We start from the raw sequence: 23,061 nt of genomic DNA, 5'->3' as shown, positions 1-23,061 counted from the left end.
TCCTGGGAAAACCTTAAAGAGAAGGTAAATAAAGAGACTCCAGCTCTGCAGTATTTCTTTATAACAGGAGCTTAGTCAACTTGATGCTGATTTGAACATTTGTACTGCATAGTTCTGATTGCTGTTGAACACACTTGAATACAAGTAATTTTACCAGGTATCCCATATACAGTCACCTTATATAAATGGGCATAGCTTCCCTGACTCTGATGGTGCTTTAATGGTGAGAAAGTTGGTCTATGCTGGGCAAATAAGTGAATTGAGAGAGAAAACTACAGGGAGATTATCTACACTAAAAACGTACATTAACGTAGTTATGGTGCTCAGGGGGTGTGAAAAATCATATCCCTGCTTGCTCACACCTCTGAGTGCTGTAGCTGTGCCAACCTAACCCCCTATGTCGACATAGCTAGGTTGGCAGAAGGAATCTAGCTCTGTCGGAGGTGAAGTTCCTACAGCAACAGCAAAACCCCTTCTGTCATTTTAGGCTGTATCTACAAGATTCTACAGTATGGGGCTATAACAGACTTGCTATGCTGCCAGAGTGCCCTTAGTATAGACATGACCTTAGTTATAAGCAAATCAGAAAAATATAATGAGCAGAGAGTTCCCTGAAAGTCTGCACATTCAAACGTCTCTGTTGCAAAATTTGTTTTCTTTTTGATTCATGCCTACAGGCTGAAAATCAAATACAAATATCAAAGGTTCCTTGTTGCTCTGCAGTTAGCGTCTCTTGTTTCTCATATGCTAAAAAAATATGAAGGGAGAAAAATGGTTGTTAGAAAGTGGTCTGTGATTATACACAAACCCATTTCTTTCACATATTATTTTGCTTTCAAACCTCTGAAGCTTTTCTTCTTAGGGCAATGTCATTAGCATATAATTAAGGTGCCATTTCTGTGACATTTCCCTGCACATTGAATTGGGTGAGTTTTTGGAGTTTCTTGGTATTCTTTCCTTTCAGCCTGAGGTCAAACAGTTATTTTAATTAGTCACCCCTTTCCTGGTTCTATTTATATATGTCATGTAAAGAACAAGATATAGTAAAACCTTCTTGTGGTTCACCATAAGGAAAAGGTTCCATTTCTCTTTGGAGTCAATTACAAACATACCCTTCCATTTATTATTCTCTTGGGACAACTTCTATACGATACCCTGCATTCTGTATAAAGCTGAAGAAGAAAGCTATTGTATACCATTAAGCACTTTTCCCCCATCTTACTGAAAGCCTCTGGTCATGAATGGTAGATTTTTTTTCTGTCATATCATATCAACTTGAACTTGATTAGCAACTTTTTTTATAAACCAGCTACTGAGATTTTGCCAAAATCCATATATGACACAAGATGACTGGCGCAGAAAGTTATAATGCAGTAAAGAAACAGATATTATCTAATACAGTAAAGAGCTGAATAGTTCAGTCAACTAATGGCAAGTGGTTCAAGAGCCTACTTATTGTTCCTAAAATGTCTCCTAGAGAGTCTGCTTTCCATTGGAGCATCTTGTTTTTGGAAACCATCTTAGGCTATTTATTGATCCCTGTGCTTCTCTGTATGCTGTGGGCATGTAATTAAAAGAAGGCTAGAGGCCCCCCACAAAGGCCTTCATTCATCCAGTGGATGGGGGGTAGGGCAACTGATAATGAAGTTTTCCAACTGGAAAAACAATCACTCTAACCCACACTGCCCCCTCCCCTTAGTTTCAAACAGAAAGAAAAGACAAGAGGCTGTTTAAGTCCCAAAAACCTTTTCACTGGACTAAGAGGAAACATTCCATGTTTTTTTTCTTTTTCTTTCATTACTTGGATTACTCATGACACCTATTCTTCCCCTTTACTCACAGTACACAGGCATCTCTTCACCAGGGAGAACTATGGAGAATGCAAAATCATTGAACGCTCCTGGTTTTAAAAAGAGGAACCTTCCCAGAGAATGGATAACTCCCTGTTTATTACAGACTGCGGGGCACAAAACATTTGAAACCTTTCTGTGTTGGCTTTTTAAGCTGTCCCCATTCCTTCTTTATTTGGCTCTGGTGCCCAAGACATTGCTAACATGGATTAAGAAATCCTGCCAGATGCGGCTCTGAGATGAGGGCTTGGGAGTGATGTTCCCAAGTGTGCTTGTGCACCCGCTCAGGAGAAATTCAAATGCAACTAAACTCCTTCTATTCAAGCTCCCTAACTCTTCTTTCCTCCTTCCCAGTGCAGAATCTGCATTGTTCTCTTTCCACTACACTATAGCATTTGGCATCTGGCTAAACATACTGAACTGTAATTGCCTCAACTAATCTGTACAAAAAGCTGGACAGTTGCTGCACATACTCATATCTCAGTTATGCAAATCCCTGCATTCTGAGTGTTTAAGGACCTTGGGTTGTATAAGAATGGTATGATTATTTCTTGCTAACTGTACAGCATGCAAAAGCCTATATCCTATTGCTGAAGGAACTTGTTAGCCAATCAGAGTGAAGATATTTCCCTAATGTTGAACATCTATTTCTCAGTGACTTGTGGCTAATGAAGCCTCTCTTCTCTCTGACTGACCACTGACCTGAGATCTCTATGCACATATGGCACCAACAAGAATGTCTCTCTGAATCCTTTCCCACACTGCCACTTCCCTACAGTCCAGAGATTGATTGTAAAAGGGCAGTACTCTTAGCTGGAGAAAGACAGTGCTAAAGCCTCTTCCAAGAACAATGACGTGCAACTGGGATTAATTGCCAGGATGGGTAGGAATGTTTGTCAGAGGCTGGAAATGGATGACAGGAGAGGGATCATTTAATGATTGCCTGTTCTGTTCACTCCCTCTGAGGCATCTGGGGCTCTGTTGACAGACAGGATACCGGGCTAGATGGACCTTTGGTCTGGCCCAGTATGACCATTCTTATGTTCTAATTGAGCAGTGCTGATGCTATATATCTATGAAAACCAGGAGCCTAAATATGGATTTAGGAGTAAATATTAGGCATACAGGTTTGGCTTGGATGTCTATATGCAGAGTAAAAAAATCTTAGACTATGACAAAAGATCGATATTTGCATTACCTTTTCATTGCAAGAAGCAAGCAATCTTTCTATCTGTCCTCACCTGCTTCTAACACATTTTTTTGTTCACATCCCTGTTGTGAGATAAGGCTGTGATATGGTTCTGGTAGAATGAGAAAGATTTTCAGTAGCAACTCTGCTGCTGGTGATCCTGGCCCCTCTTACACAATTTAGAATGAAAGAGGCCAGCAGGTGAGGTTATGGCTCAAAATCAGCCATGGTACTCTCCAAATAAGACCATTTTTAATGCCCTCATGAAATTGACATCCATGGAAGACATCCGTGGGGCCAGCAGGAGAGTCGAGCTTTAGGTGGCATTATGAACACAGGCTGGTGATGTCAATGGGGCCAGGGAGAGCAGAAATTTTATTTTTATTTTTTTAATGAGCAAAGAAAACAACCAATGAGATGAAATCCAAAACTCAAAGGGGTGCATTTTTAAAAGAGACCATTACTTTCCTCATGAATGATAGGAGAATGCATTGTAGTTTACAGGATAACAAGCTTCTATAAAAGAAAAGGTCATCTTCTTTTAAACCCAGTTTTTCTAAAAGTAAAAACATTTACATTCAAGGGCTTCCTGAAAGAAAAGACAAGGCATGTGTGGATCAATCATCAGAGGTAATTACACTAAACATTTCTGCTCTCACAGACTGTGTGCATATTTGTTTGTGTGGAACTGAACAGCAGAGTTGTGAATGAAGATAATTGCCTAGTTAACAGTCTGATGTGGCAGGGTTATAAGAAAATCCATGGAATATACTTACTGCATATAAATAAATGGGCTTCAGGTAGCCCGAGTTAAAATGAGCACAGTAACACTGGTAACATATTGTTCTCTGAAGATACCCCTATGTAGATGCAATTGGGAATGGAACACAAAGCACTTTGTGTCATTCCTGTGATCCTTGGGCCATGCTCCTGACTGCTTTCTGATTATCCCTAACGACTTATTATCAATGTTCCCTCTAATTTTTTTCCATCCATGTGTGGAATACATTGTGTTATGTACACTGAGGCATGTGCACACGTGTAGAACTCTGCAAATCCGCAGATATCTGCTTTAAATCTGCGGACCATTTTTTGCAGATACAAAGCCAGGTGCAGATACAAATTTTGTATCTAGAACCTTGCAAATTTGTGGATATCATCTTTACATTTCAGGTACCTGTATCCATGGGTGAGGATTCTCCCTGGGGCTGTCCTAGAGCTTGGGGGAGGGCACACAAGTCACCCACTGCCTTGTCCCCTTCTCCACAGCACCAGCCCAGGAGGCGGGGGCCATGTGGGTCCAGTCAGTAGTTGCTTCCCAGGGCAGGCTAGAGTAGGGGGGACTATGCTGCTGGCCAGTGGCTGCTCCCTGGGACTGGGGTGCTTGCTGTTCCCCTGTGGTCATTCATGAGCATAAATGTCCCTGCTGTCACACCCCTCCTTTTCTGTTTGATGCAAAACAATTGCATGCAGCGTGCACAAACCCTGATACTGCTTTAAGTTAGGATAAGAGGAAGCTGCATAACAAATTTGGTGGTCCTAGCTCTCACTGCTTAGGAGAAGTTTTTGAACAAATGGACTCACATGCACAAATTTTCTAAAATACATAATAAAAGATATAGATACGGCTAATTGTTCCATCCAGACCAGATTAGGTATTTTAGAACTCGCCACTGAAAGAACTAAATTAAAGTGTAAGAAATAAAAATTATTAAATGAATAGACCAGTCTGAACTCACTGAAATAACACACTTTGAGAGAATAAAATTACAGAGAATATCTGTGCAATGCAGGAAGTATCAAGTGGTAGCAACAACAATCATACAAGTATGTGTTAGCTGTGGAAGTCTCAGAAACAGTGCATTGCCTCTTTAAGAAAGGCAGTCATTCACTCGGTGACCAGAGATTGGTGACCAAGTGACTGCAGGGAATGTCAACGGAGTGACGGGGAAGTGGGGTTGCAGGTTGAGCCCTTTGTTGTGGTTCCGCAGGTGGGGTTACTGCACATGAGATCTTTTCAGGAGTCTTTTGTAGACATCCGTAGGTAACGACATCCGTGGATATCTGCAAATTGTGGATACAGATGCAGATGTGGATACTGATTTTGTATCCATGCAGGGCTTTTTGCACTTGAGAATCTTTTGCACTTGAGAATGTTGCTAATTGCAGAGCAATACTTCTCAGTCTCTGGGTGGACAGTGATGTGCTGACCTCTCTAGAGTAGCTGGGTACTGCAGTCCCCGAAACTAATTGTAGGGTAAAGTGCCACAGGTAAGTATTTGCTGTCTCATGAAAGAAAATTGGAAAGAGGGGAAGGGGGAAAAATGAGACCTACAATGAGGCTGTTGAAGTGATAACTGCAGGAACCTGATTCCCTATGGCCGAGGTGATGTAAATTGGAAGTGCTCCACTGAAGACAACTTCATTGAATAGAGCTTTGCAGATATATGCCAACTAAGGGGTGGAGTGGGAGTGGAGGAGAGGCAGGGCTGGGCCTGTGGCAGGAGGTTGCTGTGGGCCTTGTGCCTGGATCACAAGAGGGGGTTGCTCTAGACCAGGGCTACTCAACATGTGGCCTGTAGGTCGCATGCGGCCCGTGGCCCATTAGTTTGCAGTCCGCGGTATGGTTTGGTTTTACGGTGTGGTTTGGGTTGATATGTGTTTTAGTAGTCAAATTCCTGTACTGTTGTGAAGCTAAAACAAAAAAATAGTGAATATAATGGTCCTCTGTAGAGATGCGTTTTAGTAGTTACATTCCTGGCCTGGCATTGCTCATTAAAAGTGCTGTCATATGGGTGGAAATTGGGTAATTATTGCATGTTATTAATACCAGCGGAAGTGGCTTAAATGGGGCCTGGGTGTTGTGTAGTCTTGCCTTAATCTTTGTATTCATGGCCGTCAGTCTGACAAAAGCTATTTGCATATATATTTGCATGTATATGCAACCACACTTAAGTTGCGGCATGTGCTGTGCTGTATCACTGTGGCCCCCAGGGCTTCCAAAGTTGAGTAGCCCTTCTCTAGACCCTACACCCTTGCCAGGGAGGGCCCTGATTGAAACGGACATGTTTAAGGGCAACACAAAATAATTTACATTAAATAAGACATGGGATAATATTCTGATTTTGTTAATCATTGTCATGCTTAATTCAAAACACCCTGCCCCATTTTTAATTTATCTTGGAGCCACTGCAGAATTTCCAGTCTGCTGCACTGGAGTTGCACAGAATTTGGGTCACATTTACCAAAGCCTTGTCTCGATGAACTGAGTTAGGAAAAAGCTAACAGACAGATGCACTCATCATAACTAGCATTCTGGCTGGCAGCCTGAGCAGAGAGACTAGTAACTGAAGATAACCAGCCTAGCCTCTCACGCCCAGAATCTGGTCACCTCTAGATCAGATATGAGGTACTTTTGCAAAGCCTGCTTCCACCACTGCACCCTGTGTTGTACTTGTTCTGGGACAAAGACAGGTCTGCTGTCTTCAGGATATTATGCGGCAACTTTCACAAGTAACTAGCTTCCATTTTCATTCTATAAAAAACAAATTACACATTAGGATTTGCTCCCTGCTAATCATTCCTTATAGTATCCAGCCACTTACAAATGCTATGCCCTTAGCAAATACATTGTTTACTACCATGCACATTTTCTTCGGGTTTAGTTAACACTGGCTTCTACGGCCAGGCATCGGATGAGACCTGAAACATTTCCTTTTCCTCTGATGATTCACATCTCCCTCATCCCTCTGAAGCACATATTCATGTAGAATTTGATTAAAATGGACAACTGAATTTTGAATCTTGTCTGTTTCTAGGGTCTGGAGCAGAAAAGAAGTCACCAGTGCAGGGATGAGGTATCTAGGGCGCCAGCTGGCCTCCATGTGACCCAGATTTGCAATCAACAATTTTGAGGTGTTCAAATCACATCAGACTGAAGTTCTGTAAAATCTGTCATTTTGTTGATCAGCCGGCGCACACAGCCCAGTGTCAGCAGCACAAAGGGTTTGTGCTGCTGCAACTCCCACAGGGTTTAGCATAATGGGAACTGTGACTAATGCAGTGCTGGGAGCCAGCAGTTCTGGAGACAACCCTAGTTGGCTGCCTCTTGAGAGGCAGGAGCTCTCAACACAACGGAATAGCACCGTCTCATGATTTTTAACACAATAAGCTGGCAAACGAAAAGCAAATGGTTGGGTGTGGCCAGCTGGCCTAGAAAGACTTTGTCCTGTCATGAAGATGGAAGATGTGACTTTGATTTTTAGCCTTAGCTCCTCACGTAAAAAGTCTATAGAGAGTGCCAATGCTGGTTTTTCGATTTGCAGGGGAGGGAAGCTAATGAGGTGAGAGAGAAAATACTAACCTGTACGTTACTTTTTCCTGATGCAAGAAGGGGAGCATTAGATATAAGTTCTTATATCCCCTCCTCACCATAATATCTGACAGGTCAGGATAGCTGATGTGTGTTTATAGACTTCTCACATTGCCCAGGACTGATCCTCCCAGAGACAGATTTAAAAATCCAGATATTGTACACAATCTCAGCCACATAAAGCACTGTGACTTCATCTAAATAATCAGGCATAGACAAGGAGCCTGAACAACTCAATTGTTTTCATCATAATCCTATCTCTGGTATGCTAAAGAAGAGCGCATTCAATTAAAGCTGTTTTTTGGGGGTGGGACACCTCCTACATGTGAAATCAGCAGCAAAACTCTTTCATGTGAATCATGTCATGCCCAGAAACTCTGACTGTTAACAAGTTGGTCATTAATATGACATAGTTTCATCACAGAATATGCTAATAAAACTGAAAATAGAAAGCAATGCTATACATTTATTCCATGCAGTTGGCAAGCTCAAATATCAAGGATTCCGCTGCTCTACTTCATCAAAATTGTATCAACAAGGCTCAGCCAAATGTTGGCACCACATCGAAACAGAAGCTGCAATAGCTAATTAAGACTTTTAGCTGCATAGTTCAAGTAATATTTTGGAAGAGTTGTAAAAGGGTCAATAAGAAAAATGAACCGCCCTAAAATAAAGGTCACATCCACAGGTGCACCTCTGTTTATCTGGCTCCATGCATGTAACTAACAAAGTTCCAAAGCATATTTCTGAGTGGGAAGAGAAAAGGTATGAATATGTCAAATAGAACTGGTCCCAGAACAGTCCCCTCTGGAACAGGACTATTTACATCTCTTCATTCTCACCATTTATTCCTACCCTTTGTTTCCTATCTTTTAATTGGAGTGCCTGGCAATGCTCTAGGGATCATCTAACAATCCTTAATTTAATTTAATGACAAGCCTTTTGTTATCTTAAACACCCTGCCTCTGTTCATAAACATACACCCTGCCCAAAAGGCAGAAGCTGCAAGTAGCACAGAACTCATTGCTTATGTTACTCGAGCCCCCAAAGCCGCCCCTTGACACAAGGTAAGGAAACCGTCTCTTTGATTGTTTCATTTAAATCAAGAGGATTGAAAGCTGCATTTTTCTTCTGCACAGGAAAGGTTCAAAGCTGCATTAAGTCAATGATCAGTTGTAAACTTTTGAAAGAACAACCGTGATGTGTAGATCAGCTAAGAACATTTCAGAGTTTCAAACACCTCCATCTCCCATGTGCTCAAAACTCTGAGGTGCTACTGCCTAGGATGGAAACCACTTCAAAATAGGGGATGTTGCAGCACACCCCCAGCACCTCTAGTTCTAGCAACTCTGGGGTTAGGGCATGTGCTGCAAACACACTACAGGTATGAAACTGGGAGGGGGGGCATCTAGCTGCTCCCCTGTGATACACATAGTTATATTATATTTTTTCAATAATTACTAAAGGTCAATAGGCACTGACTGAACGGGTGCTCTGGAGTTGGAGCACCAGCACCCATAGGGAAAAATTAGTGAGTACAAGGCACCCACCAACACCCAACCTCCCCCTCTGCTCCCCTCCTGCCATGCCTCTTACCAACTCCTCTCATTTCTCTCCAGGGTTTCCAGAGTGCTGCAAACAGCTGATTTATGGCATTCAAGCTCTGGCAGGGAGGGAGAGGAGTGGAGCCCGGGTGTGCTTGGGAAAGGATGCAGGGCACAGGTGGAGCATGGGTAGGAAGAGGCAGGGCATGTGTGGGGCTTTGGGAAAGGGATGGAGTGGGGACGGAGTCTGGAGCAAGGTCTCTGTGTGGGGGGGGGGGGGGCATCCACCAGCCCCCGACAAGAAAAGAAGTCAGTGCCCATGCTAAAGATGGTTACTTAGGTCAATGATTCTCAATATTTCCATAGTGCGACCCTTTCTTCATATCAACACCCCCACCAAGACACCTCCAATTTAGCACTATGTGAAGGGCAAGGTGTTTGCAACCCCTTGACAGCATTCATGCTCTCTAGGTCTAGAACCCTGGCCAACATTATTACTCTGAAGGTATTATACCTTACCCCCAAATATGTGGCACTGGCTTCTGTGAGACACAGAACTAGGTGAACAGTTGTTCCTATGAGCCAGTTTCCTATAGCATAGGTGTTCACTTGCTGTGAATGGAGAAGCTTATACTAGGAAAGGAATAATGCATTTCCTGTCTACCTGTGATAACTAGTGAATGCAACTGGGAAACCATGCACTAGCTGATTTAAGTGCATTCCAGGGTGCAGTACTTCACTTTCCATGCTGAACTATTCCGGTGTGGCTTGGATGTAATCAAGCTGAGGTGGGTTTGGAACGTCTCATAGCAGATGGAAGTGAATTTGATAGGTAACCTGGCAGGCTTCCCAGTCTAATTTGCCCCAATGGAAAAGAGTTGGGTTTTTTTCTATATACTACATTTCTTGAAGGCTTTTTATGTAAACACTGATTTTTTTTCTGACTAGTATAAGTAGTCTACTTTAAGTCTGTTTCTATAAAGATTTAGAATTACCAGCCAGTCTGGGCTACACATGACAGAAACATTTTTAAATAATCTTTTCTGATCCATTTTGTTCAATATCTGGTGAAGTGCTGTGAAACCAATTGTGTGATGTGCACTCATTGCTCTAATTATTCTCCTGTTTATATTTAGTTCATTATTAGACATGAATAAATATCTGTTCAGTAGACAAATCTGTTTTTGTCTGTTGTACATAGCATTTGTGGACAGGCTGCTAAAAGATGTATCACACAAGGCGAGTAATGCAATAGAAATCAATTAAACGATAAAAAAACCCACAAACCCAAACACCCCATCTTTGTTATATGCAATACAATTATATTCAACCTGCTGTTTCTTTTCTGTTTCTTTTCTTTGTAGTTAATTCATAGAGAGCTAAAGAAGGCTTCACCATTGCCTGGGAGCTTTTAAGCACGTTCCCAAGGAAAGTTAAGGAATCTTTGTTAGGTCAACTTTGTACTTTGCCATATACCTGATAAAATCCAGTTTCTGGGGACACAAGCATTTGACTCTGCAATTAATCTTGTATCTGAAAGTTCTGTTTATCTAGGTCAGTGGTCACCAACCAGTAGATCGGGATCTACCGGTAGATCTTGGCACCTCTGACAGTTGATCCTGACTGGCTTGGCCAGGAAGCTATCAAGCACTGGCACTTCAGTAGCCCCTCCACCCACTATTATGCTGCTTCTGCCTCTGCCTTGGAGCTGCCCCCCACAAGCCTCCTGCTTGCTCTGCACTGTGTAGGAGGGAGAAAGGGGGCACTGATATCAGGGGGTCCCTCTTTCCCCCCACTCTTGTACCCTATCTCCACACAGGGTATGTCTACATTAGAGCTTTGTCCAAAAAATGACGGTTTTTCCGACAAAACTTGAGGAATGGCCACACTGAAATTGAGTTCTTCTGCAAGAAAATCAAAAGAACAGAGGGATTTTTCTGTCATAGGCTTCTTCCTCATAGAATGAGGATTACCATTTTGCAAAAGAGCTCATTTGCAAAAAGGCGTGTGTAGACGGGGAAAAGGGAGTTCTTTCAGAAGAAGAGGAAAAAGCACAGGTGTCCTGGTGGCCATTCCATCCATAGCAATCACAGCTTACATGCAAGAGAGCGTTCATTCAGTCTGGATGCTCTCTTTCAAAAAAGCAGATCACTTTTTCAATGCACTTTTGCAGTGTGGACGCGCTCTTTCAGAAGAAATTTTTTTGGAACATCTCTTCCAAAAAAAGCTTCTTCAAAAAAGGAGCCTGCAGTCTAGATGTAGCCACAGAGAAAAAGGGGATGTAGGAAGCTTGGCAATGCAAATCTCTGTCACTCACACACTGTTTGTGTCTCTGTCATTCTCACCAACACATAATGTCCTTCACTCATCTCCCGACCCAACACACACAAGGGGGAGAGGGGGGAGTTTGTTACTACTTTTACTGCCTGCAAAGAGGGTTATTTTAAGTTTGTAACTGGTCTGTGCATTTCATCATTTTCATTTCTCTCTTACACTTAAATTTAATTCTTTGGGTGGTGAGTTCTAAAATGCCTAAACTGTCATGGCTGGAATAATTATCCCTGTGGTAATTGCTGCTCCTGGAAGTGTCTCGCATGTCCCTGCAGCCCCTGAGAAAGGCAGAGCAGGGGATCTCCACACTCTATCCTTGCCTGCAGACACCCCTCCTGCAGCTCCCAGTGATCAGTAATGGGGAATTGTGGCCAGTAGAAGCTGTGGGCTCAGTGCTTGTAGTTGAAGGGCAGTACCTGGTGCCATGGAGCCATCGCTGTACATGCCAGCTGCTTTGAGGAGTGGTGCAGGGCCAGGGCAGGAGTAAGCCACCTTAACTCCAATGTTCCACTACTTGGAAGCCATCTCAGTTAAACAGTGCTCAGCCAGAGCCTGCTTCCTGAACCCCTGTCCCAACCCTGAACCTTCTACACCCAACATCCTGTTCCAGAGATGAGTCCCCCTGCATCCAAACACCTTCCTAGAGCTTGTACCCTGACACCCCTACTGGATCCCAATCCCCACCCTGTGCTAAACCCAGAGCCCCTCCCACACTCCAAACCCCTTGGCTCAAGACCAGAGCCTGCACTCAAACCCCCTAACCAACCTGGTGAAACTGAGTGAGGAAGGGAAATGGAGTGAGCAGGGTGAGGCCTTGGAGAAGGGGTGGAACAGGAACAGGGCCTCAAAGAAGGGGCGGGAAGGAAGTGGAACAAGGGTATTTGGGTTTGAGGTAGATCTTACATTGCACTTAAATCGAAAAAGTGATTTTGTGGTTAAAAAGGTTGGAGATCACTGATCTAGGTACTTACATGAATGGAGTTATCCTCACAACAGCCATTGTGGATAGGAAGATTATTAATAGGGCTGTCAATTGACCTGCGTTAACGTCTGTGATTGACGCAGGACAGGATTAACACATTGATTTTTTTAATGTGTCAACTGCATGCGTTAATGCTGTGCTGCCCCTTTGAAATGCCGCTCTGGCACTTCAAAGGGGCAGTGCAAATAGAGCTGGGGATCAGCTGGAGTTCCCAGCTGATCCCCAATTCTGCTGTTGCAAAGCCCCTTTGGAGGACCAGAGTGGCACTTCAAAGAGCTTTGCAATGCGGAGCCGGGGATCAGCTGGGTATTCCAGCTGATCCCCAGCTCTGCTTGCGCTGCCCCTTGGAAGTGCCGTTTTGGTGCTTTAAAGGGGCAGTGCATTAGGAATAAGCTTATTTTAAAATAATTATTTTGGGAGTTATTTTGAAATAACTTATTTCAAAATAACCTGTTAGTGTAGACATAGCCCGAGTAATGTAGCTGGATCAACCTAACATTTTAGAGAAGACCTGGCCTAAGGAGCATCAGTGGGTTAAACAGTGGGTATCTCAGTTTCAAATAGCTCCTTCTTTTATTTCCAGGTTCTCATTAACTATACGCTCATCATATTGCAAAAGCTGTCTCGTTTCCCAACAAGACACCTACTGACACACTTCAGAAGCACTACACCACTTACGGGTCATTTCCATCCCAGCTATTTCTTTCATTCTCTGCATAGTGTTTTGTAAGCAATCCTTTAGGGATGGAGATTATACTAAAAAAAATCTCTTGTTTTCACTGGCTTCCCCCTTCCCTTTCATTTTCTTTTCCTATTCCTGGTGACACTGTTTGGTATATGTTATGGTTACAAGTGTGTGCTGCTACCATGTTTGGAAGATATAAGCAGGTGACATCAGTGGCATAAACAATAACACTATATTACACAAAACAGATGGGCCTTCAAGAAATATACCAGCTCCTTGTCTGGAGACTGCCTAAGGCTCCAGGCAAATCATTGGTGGGAAACTGACATCTGCTTGTTAGAAGTTTGTGCAGAGAGGCTTAACATTTCACTAGTGGAAATAGAGCACATTCATTCAGCAGGAAAAAGTGGCATTTTCCCCATGCTTATATCTATGTGAGGGAAATGCATCCAAACAGACCTACACATACTCCAGCTTCAATCTAATATTGTTTGGAGGAATGTTCTCTACAACTCCATGCACAAAAGATCCTGGGTAAAATCTCAGACTGTCCACTCATATATTCTAGTCTACTAATTTGATTACTGAATCATCTCCTTCAAGTGCAGTTTTTAGTTCTGCCTCATATGCAGACAACTTCAAGACACTTGTGTGTAAGACTAAAATAGCTGACGTTCATGATGCTAAAAGTAAGTAAATAATATTTTTTTAAAAAGCCGACAGCAGATGGCCCAAAAATACAAAACTAAGTTTAAGGATTAAACAGACCACAATAAAAGCTGTCATTACGAGTTGTCATGATTGTAGAGTTATTTATTAGCACTACACAAACGTTGCTCCCTTTAGATACCAAACGTCAAATGTTTTAATATGTAGAAACCAAGATTTCCTCTCCCAGCTGTTCCCATTTTGGGCTGCCAGTTGTATTATCTCATCATTTAAGAGCTGCCAAGGAGCGTTAACATGCCATATTATGCATATCGTATTGCCAAAAGAGGCCAGATGAGACTAGAGCATTCTAATAATTGGGCCTACTACCATTACATAGTATTATGTATGTTATTGTTAATCCTAAATTCTCTGTAATAGATGGTAAGTACTTGCTTGATATTTACTGAAATAATTCAGGACTAAATTGCTTTAATGCATATTAAATTTGCCTACAATCAGAGCAGGATCTCTTGTTATAGTGGTTGCTTTCTGAATATCCCTATGGCTCACAGAAAACACTGAATGTCTGGTACTCTAAAGATTTCTAATTTCACAAAGAATTTCTCTATCTTTGAAATATTACTCTTATTTGTTTTTTGTTTTTTATTTTTGTTTTGTTTTTTGTTTGGCTTGGACAGGATTCCTGAGATTAAGGCCAGTCTTTGTTGTTTTCTTTGACTCATCCAATTACAGCCTTACTTGCCCTGTTAATCTGTTTGTTCTTCTGCAGCTTTTTTGATCGTGGAAAATTTTTCCAACATTTTTATTTCATTATTCTCCACAGCAGGGATAGCACCTATGGAGTGATGGGAAAAGGTGGTATAAAATCTGTCTTGTAACTTGAGCATAAATTCAAAGTCTCCATCTTTATATGTATGTGGCCCCTTTTCAAGGGTACATAAAGGAGAAAGTTTTCTTTGCAGTAACTGACAAGTCAGGATTTGGGCCAGCTGTATACTCACACCCTTTAGCAAGGATCAGAGAAAGCAGATGGAGACAGTTATAACCAGCATTCTCTGACTCTTATACCTGTTTCTATCATGTACCATGAAGACAAAAAAAAATAATGCCAAAAAAGGGAAATATTTTAAATTCAAACCCCTTTGAATCACACAAATTTATATTTTTATTAAAGAGATAATAGTAAAGTTAATGGGTGCAAAATCTGACATCCTTTAAACTTCCCTTTCCCTCCACTCTACAGCAGTAAGCTAGGTCTGAAAAGATATACCGGGCTACAAGAGTGAAAGCTGCAATGACTTGAAAGCTGAGAGTGGACAAACTTCTGATTGTGCCTAGGATCTGCATTGGGATCAGGTCTTTATTTTATCTAATGTTGAACCCACTCAGGCATCAAAATTCCAACTCCAATTCCAACACATAGAAGAACATTACTCTTGTGAGCTGGCAAGGTATTGTAATCAAGAAAAGTGCCTGCAGGAAAACAAAGGGCAACAGAATGGACATGCATTCTTGTGTCATATACCTACCCCCATACCTGCAAGGTATTTGTTCAGGTATCCGTAGTTTGTTGTTTGGGTGGCTTAGTGTTTTAGTTTGGATTTGAAAACTATTGTAGGAATTATATTGGAGATTAATGTCAGATTTTTGCCCTATATGAAAGGGACATGTTAAAACAAAATAGTTTTAGGCACTTACAACACTGACAGAAAAAAATCTAACCTGCAACCTCTGGAGCTATGTGCATGAGTCTCTACCACAGGACTACTCAACTTTGGAAGCCCATGGGGCCACAATGATACTCAGAGCACATGCTGAGGGCCGCAGCTTAAGTGTGGTTGCATATATAGGCAGTCCCCGAGTTACGCGGATCCGACTTATGTCGGATCCGCAGTTACGAACGGGGCCCTCCCTCTCCCTGGTCTCCAGCAGACCAGGGAGAGGAAGCAAAGCGGCGGAACACGCGGGCAGCGGATAGCCCAGACGCGTCTGGGCTGTCAGCTGCCCGCGTGCTCCGCGGCTTTGCTCTGCTTTGCTCCCCGCCCCCCGGGTCTGCAGACCAGGGGGATGGGGAGCAAAGCGGCGGAACACGTGGGCAGCAGACAGCCCAGACGCTTCTGGGCTGTCAGCTGCCCGCATGCTCCGCGGCTTTGCTCTGCTTTGCTCCCCGTCCCCCTGGTCTGCAGACCAGGGGGACGGGGAGCAAAGCAGAGCAAAGCCGCGGAGCCTGGGGTTCTTAAGTTGAATCTGTATGTAAGTCAGAATTGGTGTCCAGATTCAGTCGCTGTTGAAACTGATCAGTTTCAGCAGCGGCTGAATCTGGACACCAGTTCCGACTTACATACAGATTCAACTTAAGAACAAACCTACAGTCTCTATCTTGTATGTAACCCAGGGACTGCCTGTATATGCAAATAGCTTCTTTCACACTGACGTGAATACAAAGATTAAGGCAAGACTACACAACATACAGGCTCCATTTAAGTCAGTTCTGCTGATATTAATAAAATGCAATATTTACCTGATTTTTACCCATATGACAGCACTTTTAATGAGCAATGACAGTCCAGCAATTTAACTACCAAAAAGGCATATCAACAGAGGACCATTATATTGACTACTTTTTTGTTTTGGTTTCACAACAGTCCAGGAATTTAACTACTAAAACACACATCAATCCGAATCACACTGTGAACCCAAACTGCACTGCAGGCTGCAAACAAATGAACCATGGGCCACATGTGGCCCATAGGTCGCATGTTGAATAGCCCTGCTCTACCACATGAGCTAAAAGCTATCTGGCTCTCAGCTAATGCATCCTCTCTGTAAGTGGTTTAAGTGCCTCTGCATGGGACAGTGAACCACACCCAGAAAGTGTGTTGGTTACATAAGGCCACATTTTATTCCATCAGTTAATTGTAATTGTATTTATTTCAGTTTATGCAGAGAGTACTTATTCCAGAGTTCTGTTTTATGCTACATCCAATTGAAAACTGGTAAGTATTTTCAGGGGAAACATAATTTTGTTTGTTTCTGCATTAATTTTTTTCCCCACAATTGTTAGAAAATGAAATGTTTGGTTCTCATTTTTGATCCCTTTCTTCTTCTTTTTTTTTTCCCACTGAAAGGTGGTAGAGAGAGGGGAGAAAATGGGGAAAAGGCAGGAAAAAACCCTGAAAGTGTTCCAGTTTTGTAAGGTTTTTAAGGGATTGAAACATCTCAGTTCAAGATTAAATGATTTTTTAAATTTTTTTTGCTGAACAACTGAAAAATTTCAAATGACAGAAATTTTCAAAATAATTTAAAAGTCATTTTTGTCGAAGCATTTTCAGCAAAATATTTATAACCAATCCTATTAAAAATTACCTAATCTATATATTATAAGAACACGAGATCATCACGTGATCCCTCTCCTGTCATCCATTTCCAGACAAAGAGAGGCTAAGGACACCATTCTGGCTAATAGTCTCCATGAATTTATCTAGCTCTTTTTTGAACCCCGTTATGTAGAATAATTAAAATGTCAAATCCAGTTTAAACTAATCCCAACCAGTATAACAAAAAAATAATGCAGCCAGGCAATCACATATGAAAAGAACACCTCTTTGTCCACTGAAAACCTCATCCAACTCATACTTTCAACCCTCTGCAGACAAGTAAGAAATTAGACTGGGGTTATTGTATAGTCGTCTTTCTTAGTGTGGAGTTCGCTTTAACAGTAGATAGTTGTTTTTGTTACAAGACTATCATCGCACTGACACCCCATATTACATGAGTAAATTCTGATGATGTTAGAGGATGTGATGAGCAGACAGCTTCACACCCGAGGTCAGCACCAAGATGGGTGAGGAGTTTTGCAAGACACAATGTTGGCTAGATGAAGGGAAGAGGCTGGTGCTACTTCTGTGAAATCCTGGCAAGTCTAAGCACTGGAAGTTTTGAGTGAGTCACAAATCAAATGATCCAAAGACTAGGGGAAAATAAGAAGGAACTGGAATCTTATGATGATTCAACCTGTAGCCCACTAGGGTTCCTCGTGTGGTCCCGGGCATCTCCCTGCGTGACCACCTCCCCCATATAGCTCTTGCACACTGGGGCATTGAAGCCCCGCAATTACCTGCTCCTCCCCCTTTCTTCCAGCACTTTCAGAGCACCATGAGTCTGCTGATTCATGCTCTGTCCCCACTCCTCCCCCTCCTTCTCAGAGCTTGAACAGCTGATTCACAGCATTCCAGTTCTGAGGAGGAGCTTGGAAATCAGGCAATCTGTGTGATCTGAATGTGCTCAGGAGGAAGGAGTAGGAAGTGCAGGCTGTGGTGCCCCAGCATGAGAGCTGCATGTGGGAGAGGGGCAGACAGAGGGTCAATAGGCCACAGGTGGAACCTCTGTAGGCTATATGCAGCTCATGAGCCACAGGTTGCCCATCACTACCCCAATGACTTAATTTATGGCAGGTTTCATTAGAATAGAAGTGAAAGAATGAAAAGATTCACTTTCTGTCACTTCCTAAATTTCTCATATGCGTTGTCTCTTCAATAGTTTATTTTTATACTATCCTCTTCATAACATCTTGCATTAAGACAGTATTACAGCTAATATTTTAGAAATAAAGTGTGGTGTTAAAATAGCATGTTGTCATTACAAATTAGACAAATTCTTAAAATTTGCAATTTTGACAATTAAATATGAAGGTTTTTAATTTTGACCAACAAAAAGAAAGATAGTGGACAGGGAGGGGGAAAAACATAATATTTTCAGGGAAAATGTGCCATTTGGTTAAGAGTTGAAATTCAAAACTTCAACAAAAAAATTTGTTGGAATTTTAAATTTTGATTTGAAAAAAGGGATAAATTATTCCTGAAGATATTTACCAAAATTTCATTGTGTTTCAACCAGCTCTCTTATGTACTATATGATTTTGGAATATTAAAGTAATTCCTTTCCTCCTCCTTGGTTAGTAAATTTGGAGTGAATAACTAATCATCTTGAAAAGTAGTAAAGAATTTATCTTCTGTTACCATGTTTCAAAGAATGACTGGACAACGTCACCTGAAATTTTCAATTATTATCTTTCGGATTCCACAGTATTCTATATACTCATGAACTATAAGGCATCCCTGCTATAAGTTGCCCCAGTATACATCCGCTCCACACGAAAGTCATTGACACTTGTAGGAACTGATGCCTAATAAGTCCTCCCATTCCCTGTTCTTAAGTCACGCAAAAACAAACCAGTATGCACAAATGGAAGTCAGCTACTGCTTTAAGATGTTTTGCTATAAGTCCAAGGTTTTTGGAATGTACCTTGGACTTATAGCGAGGACAGCCTGTACCCCTACCAACATCATCATTCAAAGAAAATCACAGGATTTAAAAATTCACCAAAAAAAAAAAGTTTCTTCATAATCAACAAAAGGAACAGTTCTATACCTTCCTAATCAAACAGAACAGTTTTGTAAAATTGTGTCTACTGCCTTTCACAGAAGGGCGTGGCATACATACACATGAGTTAGTTTATTATATATTTTCTCTTGTTAAATCAGGCCTTAGCTCCAAGGAGACCATTTGAGCTTGAGTGTTTCCAGGATCACATCCCAGGATCTGGGCCCATGGCCACAGAAATAAGTGGACAAAGATCAAGGATGTGATCTGTTTTTCATAGCTCTTGTTGCAGCTGTTCAGCTGTCCAGCTGTCTACAAAAAAGCAGGCACCTGTATTTTTTCAACTGACAAATGGTTATAGCCCATAACATATCTTATAATTTATAGAATGTTTGCCATTCCACAGCTGTTGTTGTAAAATAGGTGCTATCAACTTCAGAAGATGACTTCTGAAAGCCCACTATAAAAAAAACCCTTAAGGTAACATTTTATTTTCACTAAAATGAAACAAACTCAAATCACAGGCAGAAATAAAAGCTATGGTGTTAAAATGTTTGGGTTCCCAGCCTTACTGAGTGACTTTAATTACATGTAGTTAAGCCTCAACCATTCTTCTGTAGTTGACTTCAGCTGTACCTCATATGTGTCTCTAAACAGCTCTTTTAAAGCATGCACAGACTGCTTTATGTCTGTGGAAGGATCACTTGACTTCCATTTTGGAGTTGGGAAGTAAGACATTTTATTCTTAGGGATCCTTCTCTGTAGAGCCATCTTTATAATTTCATTAGAGATGGGTGCAATGTGCTAGCATATGTCAGTCTTTCCTCCCAATAAAAGATATGAATCACCTGCTTGCCCTAGCAGCTAGACTCGAAAAATCCCTGCTGTTCATCAGACATAGACAGCAGCTCTTTTGCAATAATTTATGTAAATGATAATCTCAGCCAGAAGTAAAGCAGAGTATGCAGCTCTGATACCTAAGGCACATAGAAGATATTGCCAGGATAGAAGGGGGATAAAGTGGAGGAGGATAGTACTCATAAATAATACAAGGAAATGGTGAGTAATGAAAGAATGTGTCTTAGGTGGGAGAAGAAGACTACTTTGCCCAGTATGTGTGCAAGATTTCTTTCTGCAGTTCAAGAAGACTAATGATTTGGCTGGGAGCACCCTAGAGGCTCCAAGTAAAGAGAGAAATGTCTCAAGTTACCTAAGAGGGATTCTGCTGGATTATAAAGAGGGGCAATAATAAGAGTGCAAAGAAAGGCTCATCCATCTCAAGGAGGAAGAAGTTTGTAGACTTCCTAAAGCACTCGGATGACATCCCAAAGAGCACTCAAAACCAGTGAGGAAACTGAGGCAAGGAACAGTGTGTGGGTGTTTCTTATTTTGCACAGAGCTGTATATTTCTTGTGATGGCTGAATAAAAGAATGGCTGCTTATAAATACTTCTGCCAAGTCTTTGTCAATTAGCTTCAATTATCCCATGTCCCTGAAGTGGAGCTCCGGGGGTAGGGGGAAGGAGGGTTGTACTTATGACACAGGAGTTTTGCTGTAGTCTCAGGGTTATGTCTACACTGCCCCTCTCTTGCACAAAAACATATGCAAATGAGGCTGTGTGGAATATTGCTGTGCCTCATTTGCATATTTAATGAGGCTCTGTTTTTGTGAAAAAGGCTTTTGCGCAAAAAGGAGCCATCTACACAGCTCTTTTTTGTGCCAAAACCCTCTCTTGCGCAAGATCCATTCTTGCGCAAGAGCCATTCTCCCAGAAAAAAATGCGAAAGAGGGGGGTTTTGTGCAAAAAGGAGCTGTGTAGACAGCTCCTTTTGCGCAAAAGCCTCTTGCGCAAAAACGGAGCCTCATTAATTATACAAATGAGGCATAGCAATAGTCCACGCTTTGCCTCATTTGCATATGTTTTTGCGGAAAAGGCTATAGTATAGACATAGCCTCAGGGTCTAGGAAGCTTGACTGCAGAGTCCACTTCCAAAAAAAGCTACTACAGAGAGAATTAATGCCCAGGGAGTGAGCCTAAATGCCAGAGAAGGAACCAGAGTTCTAAGCATACTCAAACCAAAGGGAAGCTGTGTGGGTCCAGAAGAGGCAGGTCAGTGAGTATACCCAGCTGGGTATACTCAATCAGGTCTGTGGCAATTACTTTCATACAAAAAAATCAAATAAAAAATATTTGCCCTGGAATAAACATGTCTGTCCTTTCACAATCTAACTCCTTCTACTTATTAATTGATTATTCTGAGCACCCACAGTATCATGATGGTGGAATTTATGTTCTGAAGCTGATATGTTCGAAAAATTCTCCAGTATGAAAGTCTCAGGAGGTAACTGTGTTAGTCTGGAACTTTAAAACAACAAATAGTCCTGTGGCACCTTAGAGATTAACAAATACATATATAGTATTATCAGCTTTCATGAGCAAAACCCACTTCTTCATTTTAAAAATATGTTACCACATTAAACAGACAGATAAACAAACATTATCCCATGGTTTTGAATGCCAGGATTAGCATCTAGGAGGGTTATAAAATAATCAGGGGTATGCATACATTTTTAAGGTAAACTCTTTTGTTTGCATGATCAAATAATAGTTACATTTTATATTTGGGTATATTTTTAAATAAGTGACAAGTTAATTAATGTTTAATAGATTAATGAGAATAGATGTTTTAATAAATGGCTAATAGAATCTAGAAGGCAGGCTGGCCTTAGGGCAAGGTGAGCAAGGTGGTTGCCTTAGGCCCCATGCCATCAGGGCCCTGTGATGCCCGGCGCCCACCCACCCAGCTGCTCACTCACTGCCCTGGCTGGGAGCCACCAGGCCACGCAGTGCAGCCAACCACAACATGCCACCTTGGGCTTCAGAAACTCTTTGGCTGGGCCTGCCAGGAGGTAAATAGGTTGTTTAGAACATGGCTTTCACTGATGTGCTTTTACACTATATATACTATTCGGCTATGACTAGACTGGCAAGGTTTTTCCGGAAATGCTTTTAACGGAAAAGTTTTCCGTTAAAAGCATTTTTGGAAAAGAGCGTCTAGATTGGCAGGACGCTTTTCTGCAAAAGCACTTTTTGCGGAAAAGCGTCTGTAGCCAATCTAGACGCACTTTTCCGCAAAAAAGCCCCGATTGCCATTTTTGCGATCGGGGCTTTTTTGTGGAAAATAAATCTCTGCTGTCTACACTGGCCCTTTTGCACAAAATTTTTTCGGAAAAAGACTTTTGCCTGAACGGGAGGAGCATAGTATTTCCGCAAAAACACTGACAATCTTACATGAGATCGTCAGTGCTTTTGTGGAAATTCAAGCGGCCAGTGTAGACAGCTGGCAAGTTTTTCCGGAAAAGCGGCTGATTTTCCGGAAAAACTGGCCAGTCTAGACACAGCCTTCATGTCTGTATTTGTGCTTGTAACATCTATTACTCATTTTATTCTCTTTATAAATATAGACTTAATATAAAGTGTGGCCCAAATAATTGCAAGATATATGTGCAATTCTGTTTTAAGTCTCAAAATCTTAAGAAATCTATTCCCTTAAACCAGAGAGAAGAAAACAATTCTGTTTTCCCCAGACTTTTTGTCTTTTACCAAAATTTCACCAAATCATTCTTCCGCCCATTCTCTGGACTGCCTCACTGAAAAGCCCCATGAATTGTGTTCAAAACTCTTCTCCTTGTATGATAAAATCCAATATTGATTCATGTTATCTAAACATTCTAGCTTGTGTCTGAGTAAAAATTCTAAGGGCTTTTATAATGTTTATCTCTAAAGTTGAAAAGTTTAATTGTAGCCCACAGCACAATTCTTGTGGAAAAGCCTTAGATTTAAGCTTTTATATTTTTAAACCCCATACTGCCATCAGTGCTTGGAACACATATTTCACAAGCATACTGTTTTCTTTTCACCAAGGCTGGGGAGTAAAGGTTACACAAGGCTACCTTGTAGTTTAAATAAAACATTTCACTTCTATACTCTGACAGTTTATACGCTTTTAGGTAAATGAATAAGCAAGTCTTCAGATTAATGCCTCTATTATCA

The sequence above is a fragment of the Pelodiscus sinensis genome, chromosome 1, assembly GCF_052426305.1.
Source record: "Pelodiscus sinensis isolate ZL-2025 chromosome 1, ASM5242630v1, whole genome shotgun sequence".
NCBI lineage: Eukaryota > Metazoa > Chordata > Testudines > Trionychidae > Pelodiscus > Pelodiscus sinensis.
This window is presented reverse-complemented; position numbering follows the sequence as displayed.